General features: G+C 42.5%; 1 long non-coding RNA gene across 1 annotated transcript; it reads left to right on the plus strand.

The window, feature by feature from the left end:
* The first annotated feature begins 306 nt into the window (after positions 1–306).
* LOC118522745 (uncharacterized) lies at positions 307–8,200 on the plus strand. Its single transcript, XR_013447205.1, has 2 exons — positions 307–2,856; positions 5,420–8,200. It is a non-coding gene; the product is annotated as an uncharacterized LOC118522745 (long non-coding RNA).
* Positions 8,201–8,452: the final 252 nt, after the last annotated feature.

The raw sequence follows: 8,452 nt of genomic DNA on the forward strand, positions 1-8,452 counted from the left end.
GGCTTTGATCAGATAGGATCAGCGTCCTTGTAAGAGACACCAAAGAGCTTTCTCGTTCCCTGCCTGTGCAAAGCCACAGTGAGAACGCAGCATCTGCAGGCCAGGCAGAATTCTCACCAGAACCCCGTGTCATCTGGGGCTTCCGGCCGCCGGAACGGTAAACACTTCAGTGGTTTGAGCCACCCGGGCTGCGGTGTTTGGTTGCAGCAGCCTGAGCTGCCTCATACAGCCTGCAAACAGGATAGTGCTTTATGTGAGGCAGCGTAGGTGCTGAGTCAGCCAGGGGCACACAGTCCCTTCCCGAGACCGTCCCCCCGCCTTCCCCCTCCCCCCTCCCACACCAAGCAACCAGAAACAGCCGTTTTATTAGTCTGGCAATGTCTGAAACTCTATAAATACTGCTTCATTTTGCTTAGGTGATAGGAGATGTAGCTAGGGGCTTCCATCCGCCTAGCTCTTGCCAAGACTGTCTCCACTGCTGCCCTAACTCCCTCTCTACAGGGACACCTACACATTTGGAAATTGTGAGTCATGAGCTGTTAACTCTTCTTTTTATTTTTTTGTTTTTAGAGAGCACAAGCAGGGAGTGCGGGAGGGCAGAGGGAGAGGAGAGAGAGAATCTCAAACAGGCTCCACGCTCAGCACGGAGCCCAGCGTGGGGCTTGATCCCAGGACCACGAGGTCATGACCCCAGCCAAAACCAAGAGTTGGACACTTAATTGACTGAGCCACCCAGGCACCCCCCTAGTTCTCTGATTTAAAACATAATATTCTCTTTGGGGCTGCCCTGGAGTGGTATTGAGCATCTTGCTCAAACCATCAGTGAATGTTCTAGATTCCAATTAGCCACAATTTAGGGGTGTTCTAGGCTGGCTTAGGAAGAATCAGTGTAAACTGTGTCCAGTTGTATCCATAAGATTACCAATATTCCAACTTTTACCTTTCAAATTCAAACCACACCACAGGCTCTTACCTCTGTGTACCTACAAGTGCCTCTAGTATAGAGGTTCTTGTTGGGGAATCTGAAATGCCAGAGCTGTGGACTTCAGCCTTAACGGGGAGAGATGGAACCAACTGTTCTCTCTCTCCGCCTTTCCCACCCAAAAACCCACATACCTTCCCACTTTCGCTCACCAACGTAAAACCGTCCGGGCACATGTAATCTGGGAACAGTTAAGCAATGCCTGCCTGACGCTGAACCTTGCTAAATACGCCTTTCAGTGTACACGCCGATGGGGACACAAAGGTAGCACTCGTTTCCCAGACATGTACTTCTGCAGCCCTCTTCTACCCATTAGCTCTTTCCTCCTCACACCTTCCTCACTGAGGAAATGAGACAAGCCTTCTCCCAGGCAAGAGATTACAGGACCTTATGCACAGGCAGACATGGAGATCAGAGCTTCACTGGTTTATGTATGATTTCTTAAACCTTTTTGTAAACTGTCAAATACGATACAAATACAGAAAGCCACATGAAACAAATGCACAGCTTAGTGAGTTATTAAAAGGCAAACCCTCTTGTAACTGGCATCCCTGTCAGGAGAGAGGACTGGCCAGGCACTCCAGCGGCGCCTCCCAAACACAGCCTCCCACTCCCGTGAATAATCTCTGTCCTCACCATGGTGAGTATTTTCTTTCTTCTACTGGTATTAGCCCCTGCATTATTAGTTTCCTTTGGCTGCTATTAAAAAATTATCACAGGGGCGCCTGGGTGGCAGTCGTTAAGCGTCTGCCTTCAGCTCAGGTCATGATCCCAGGGTCCTGGGATCGAGCCCCGCATCCGGCTCCCTGCTCGGCAGGGAGCCTGCTTCTCCCTCTCCCTCTGCCGCTCCCCCTGCTTGTGCTCTTTCGCTCTCTGTCAAATAAATAAATAAATTTTTTAAAAATTATCACAAACTGGGTGCCTTAAGACAACAGAAATTTATTCCCTCAAAGCTCTAGAGGCCAGAAGTCCAAAATCAGGGTCCTGCAGGGCTGCTGTCTGTCCGGAGTCTCCAGGGGAGGATCGTTCGATTCCAGCTTCCAGCGGCTGTTAGCACGCCATCACTTGCAACCACAACTGTCCAATCTCTGCCTCCCGTCACACTGTCTCCTCCTCTTCTGTCTGTCTCAAATCTCCCTCTCCCTGACTCACAAGGACACCTGTGATTCAATTTAGGGCCACCTAGATAATCCAAGATGATTTCTTCTTTTGAAATCCTTAATGGAATTACGTCTGCAAAGACCCTTTTTCCGGTAAGGTAACATTGACTAGTTCCAGAGGGTAGGATGCGGACATATTTTTGTTTTGCCTTTGTTTTGTCCTTTAAGTTTCTTAACCTATAGGTTCCCTACCCATCTCTTCTTTTTTTTTTTTTAACACCTTGTAATTTATTTTTTGAAGAAGCTGGATCATTTATTTTGCCTTCCCAAAGCTGGGGTTGTACTGATTGCATTCCTGTTGTCTAATTTAGCATATTCCTCTGTCCTCTGTGTTTTCTACAAGTTGATATTTAAATTCAGACGCTTAATCAGATTCAGGTTTGGTTTTTTTGGTCAAAACTACTTTGTGGGTGATGGTGTGTTTGTCAAAAGACACAGAATAGGGTCACCTGGGTGGCTCAGTCAGTTAAGCGTCTGCCTTCAGCTCAGGTCATGAGCCCGGGGTCCTGGGATGGAGCCCCGCATCGGGCTCCCTGCTCAGTGGAGAGCCTGCTTCTCCCTCTCCCTCTGCCCCTCCCCCTGCTTGTGCTCTCTCTCTGTCAAATAAATAAATAAAATCTTTAAAAAAACCCCACCGAATTGTAATTGTCTCTTTTTGATGTTTGCAGCCATAGACACTATGATGAGAAAACCGCTCTTTGGAGTTGCTGCTAGGTATGTTGTGGTATGACCCAGAGTCCGGATATTTATTTGTTGATGGAATTTTATTTTTTATTGAAGTATAGTTGACATATAGTATCTTACTAGTTTCGGGTGTACATCATAGTGATTTGATATTTTTATACATCAGGAAATGATCCTACAATAAGTCCAGTCACCATCTGTCACCCTACAAAGTTTAATTATAGTATGATTGATTATGTCCCCTCTCCTGTACTGTACATGCCAGAGTTTGGATATTTGGATAAGGACGTGACCGTAGGATCCCCGCCCAGCTTCCTGCTTTGCTTTTTCCTGGGCACCTATTATTTTATTTTATTTTTTAAAGATTTTATTTATTTGAGAGAGAAAGAATGAGACAGAACATGAAAGGGGGCAGGGTCAGAGGGAGAAGCAGACTCCCCGCTGAGCAGGGAGCCTGAGGAGGGGCTTGATCCCAGGACTCCAGGATCATGACCTGAGCTGAAGGCAGTCGCTTAACCAACTGAGCCACTCAGGCGCCCTCCTGGGCACCTTTTAAAATAACCACTTAGAGTGGAGCCTGGGAAAAGTTAGTGGCTTCTGCCCCCACCACCTTATAAGTACTAAGTGCTTGCTACCCTGCTCCCTGCTCTCTAGCTCCTGCTCCCTCCTGACCTGGGACGGAAGATTGCCTTTGCCCTGGCTCCTTGTGTGCCCCCTACTCCCCCACCTCCCAGTTTCTGGCATTTGTAATAAATCACATGACTTTACTTCCTTCATATGAGTGTATGGAAACCGTGGCTTCATCAAAATGACCCTGGGGTTTTCACTTCCCCGAAGTGGGAGCCCTGATGCTGAGGGAGCTACCTGCTGACCCCCTGTGGGTGGCTTATGCCTTCTCCTTCAGGACATAATCTGCATATTCTTAATACACCAGCTAAGGGCCCCCTAACACAGATACTCCATACCTAGATCTTTGATTCCTTAGAGACTGCCAAATGGTGATTTCCAATGCTGTAACTTTTTTTTTTTTTAAGATTTTATTTATTTGTATGAGAGAGAACACAAGTAGGGGGAGCAGCAGAGGGAGAGGAAGAAGCAGGCTTCCCGCTGAGCAGGGAGCCCGATGAGGGGCTTGATCCCAGGACTCGGATCATGACCTGAGCCGAGGGCAGACACTTAACGACTGAGCCACCCAGGCACCCCTCTGTAATCTTTTCTTCATTTACTAGTTGTTTACCCAGAGGTATAGGAAAGGTAGGATAAATGCTTGATTCTTACCTTTATGTACCAGCTTGAAAAATAAACAGCATCCTTCAAAGGTGATTTATTAGATTTGGTTTTTTTAATCATTATGAACTTACAGATTTAAACCTATTTGTCACTTTTCAGTCCATTGTGGTTACTCTTACTGAAGCTCGATTTATTCCATCTTAAGCCAGTGGAGGGATCTACAGATTGTTTTCCAATTCCTTTTGGCACAGTCCCGATAGTTTTTGATAGCTTCTTTGCTGACTGGTATGACAATGTACTCCTGGCTCATCTTGTACATCTCCTGCCTCAAACCTGGACTCTGAGATTTCTCTAAGCAGTCCTGGTTTCTTTTACTGAAAATTGGTATTTCAAGACCATAGTCTGGGTGCTAGGGATGTTTATTGCTACTAGATTGTTCATTGTTTCTAGGTCTAAAATTAAAATATATAACAACAATAACACAAAAGACAGGAGAGGGGTAATTAGAGTTAAAATTTTCTAAGGTCCTAACATTGTCAGGGAAATGCTAAAGGCACTGTAGGGTGTTTACCTACCCTCTTCTATCCTAAGATCTGTAGCCCCCTTTTGCCACAGAAAAGTGTTCTGGTTCTCAGAGTCACTTGGGATAACAGAATTAGAATATCACATTATAGTTCATTTGCTTTCTGCCACATCTTACACACACACACACACACACACACATACACACACACCATTCTCAGAATAACAGTACTAACATGCAGCTTGAGTATGCATGTTCAGTAATTTGGGGCTTCTTCAAAATTCCAAACAGAAAGCAGATGCAGAGGTAAGGTTGAAACTGGCTTGCTACCACCTGGGACTTGGGGTTTTAGTTAGACAGAAGGAAAGGATGGTAAGGAATTCCAGCCAGGAACTTTAAACATATGTAAAAAGTAAGAACATTTTAGAGGATCTTATTCTTCACAATTAAAAATAAATTTTTTTTTAAGTAATCTCTACACCCAATGTGGGGCTTGAACTTAGAACTGAGATCAAGAGCCACATGCTCTACTGACTAAGCCAGCCAGGCACCCCAAGTTCTTCATAATTTTTGAAGGTCTTTGAAAAAGTCTTTGTTAGACCTTCCTTCTGTTTTCCATCCTCCAATTTCTAACAGAAGCCGTTTATGCCTAGGGGCTCAGCCAAGAGCTTATGGGAGGACTCTTGCAGATAACGATTCTCCCTTGTCAACATGTTAGGAAGTCTAATGAACACAAAAGACATGTAAAATGATTTTCATCTGCTTTTAAGAAAATATAGAAACCCAAAGTTACTGGTTTAAAAATGTAACTATTCTCCTTTTTACTTCTGCTTTTAAAAGAAGTGAGGAGGGCAAAGTGAAGGAGTCCATAACCTTGGTCTCCTCAAGCAAGAAGAAGCTTCTCTAAGAAGGTTTGGGCCAGGAATTGCACAGTTTAGGAGCCCCTTGGATCCAGACATCTATGCAACCACACGAAATCACAGCACACACCTGGTTATGAAATCATTGGAAAGTTTAAACCAAAATCGCACCCAATATAAACTATTGTTATTCTCTTGGCTGGACACAACTTCAGTCTTCAGGTGCGTTTCGTGGCTTTGTATATCCTATTTGAGTTTTTTGTCTTGTGTACTTGTAATATTTTGAACAGCAGTTCTAACTGGGCATCCCTCCATAGCGACATCCGCCTTCTGTGAACCTCTGTGTCTTTATGCTATAAGTTATAAATAAAGATGTTCTTGGCCATTGCAATGGAGGAGCTGAAGCTTTGAAATGTTTTTTCAATGAGGAAGCTCAGGTTTTATGAGAAAATATAACAAAACATCTGTGGGAGTAGCTCAGCATCCTGTCTCATAAATCCAGGATTAGAAACTTTCTCATCAGGTTCTTTTCTTTTCTTCCCCCTTCCCTGTCTATAAAAGCCAAACATGTAGAAGAGTTTAAGATGAGGGTAAGGAGAGCCACCCAACCCAGTTCCTCAGAGGTACATTTCTGAGGGCAGTCAAGAAAAAAATGTATCAAAATTACAAATGAGAAATCCTTTTGAACCAGCAGAGAACGTTATTAGTGTGGGAACACTTCCCATCTCCTGATGTATCCTTCCAGGCAGAAGCAGCTCTGCTAGTTTAATATTCTTGGCTTCTCTTGCTTCTCCCAAGGGAAGGAGGGATGGCTTTCCTAATTATTAAATTTGTAAAAAATAAACTGGGAAGGCTCCGCTCAACCCCTCTTCTTCCTAAAACCAGCACAGGGAGGCCTATAGTTGATCAACATTGCCTTGATTAAGTGGAAAGAAATTGAGAATTAGGAAGCCCTCTTATCTGCAAATATAAGTCACATTCTTCAACATCATCTTTTATCAGTAATGAAGGTCATATTTTGACCACCTATCTGCCTAATTCTTTGTATTATTTCCCAATTGGTTCAAAAGTTGGGTGAGGATGAGGAGTGTTATTTGTTGCTCCAAGATCCAAACACACATCTAAAAATTTATCCTACAGATACACTTATGTATGTGTGAAATGACACACAGATAAAATTATTCATTGCAGCACTGTTTGTAACAGCAAAAGACTGAAAGCAATCTGAATGTCCATGTAGAATTATTTAAATAAATTAAGACAGCACTGCACAATGGAGTATTATATAGCCATAAAACTTGGGGAAGCTCCAAAGAAAGATTAAGACACACACATACACACAAAAACACAAGGTACAGAACTGTGAATATAGTGGACTGTCAGCCGTGTAAGAAAGGGAAAAAGGCATAAATAGTAGCTAGTGCATTCATAGAATATTTCAAGAAAGATATACAAGAAAGTAATGATTTTATTTAGTTATTTTGCCTCAGGGGAAAGAAACATAGGAGCTAGGTGCATTTTATATTTGTTGCTCCTTAAAGTCACAGAAATAATGGGTGAGTGAAAATTCAAAGCAGAAGTCATATGTCTCAAAGTCCTATTAAGTAGGTATACCTCTTTGAAATCAAATTTGTTAGTAGATGGATTATCAATTAATCAGTCATTTACTCAATCAAAATGCATTCACACTTATTTAGTCACGTAAATTGAGGTGATTGTTATAATTTGACTTAAAAAAAGCTTAATTCACATTCAAATAAATCTGCATATAATTGAGTACCTAAATGAGATTTTTCAAATAAATAGAGTAAAAACATAGGGATATGAATAGTTACACTATATGGCAAGATTCATCATCAAAAGTTATCTGCTTATTCTCACGGATTCAGAAACTATTCATTGAGAGCCTCCTCTGTGCCCCACCCTGCTCTAAACTCAGAAAACAGAGTGGAGCAACGCTCTGTCCCTGTTCTTCTTTTTCTAAGATTTTTTTATTTATTTGAGAAAGAGAGAGCACGAGCACGGCAGGGGAGGAGCAGAGGGAGAGGGAGAAGCAGACTCCCCGCTGAGCAGGGAGCCCGACTTCAGGGCTCCATCCCAGGACCCTGGGCTCATGACCTGAGCTGAAGGCAGACACTTAACGGATCGAGCCACCCAGGTGCCCCTGTCCTTGTTCTTAGTAGAGTTTCCCCTAACAGGGTACACAGACAATAAACAAATAAACAAGCAGATAATTTTAAAAAGTGATAGTGCTAGAATTGAATTTATAAATACAGAGAGCAAACTGGTGTTTGTCAGAGGGAAGGGGGGGGTAAAGGGAACCCTGGTGCACTGTTGGTGGGATTGTAAATTGGTATAGCCACTGTGGAAAACAGCATGGAAGGTCCTCAAAAAAATAAAAATAAAACAATATGATCCAGCAATCCCACTTCAAATCCCAAAGGAAATGAAAACACTATGTCAAAGACATATCAGCACCCCAATGTTCATAGCAGCATTATTTACAATAGCCAAGACATAGAAACAAACTAAGGGTCCATCAAGAGATGAATGGATAAAGAAAATGTGGTGTGTATATTATTCATCCATAAAAAAAGGACATTCTACCATTTGCAAAAACATGGATAGACCTTGAGGACATTATGTTAAGTGAAACAAGTCAAAGAAAAACAAATACTGTGTGATTTCACTTATATGTGGAATCTAAAAAACAAACAGACCAAAAAAAAAAACCACCATCACCACCAAACTCATAGAAAAAGAGATCAGATTTGTGGTTACCAGAGGCAGTGGGTGGGAGTGGGTGGATGGTTGGATGAAGATGATCAAAAGGTACAAATTTCCAGTTGTAAGATAAGTAAGTACTAAGGATGTCATGTACAACATGATGACTATTGTTAACACTGCTGTATGATATATAGGGAAGTTGCTAAGAGAGTAGATAGTAAGAGTTCTTACTATCTACTTACAAGGGAAAAAATGTTTTACTTTTCTTTTGTATCTGTATGAGATG

Source organism: Halichoerus grypus, chromosome 4 (assembly GCF_964656455.1).
Source record: "Halichoerus grypus chromosome 4, mHalGry1.hap1.1, whole genome shotgun sequence".
Lineage (NCBI taxonomy): Eukaryota > Metazoa > Chordata > Mammalia > Carnivora > Phocidae > Halichoerus > Halichoerus grypus.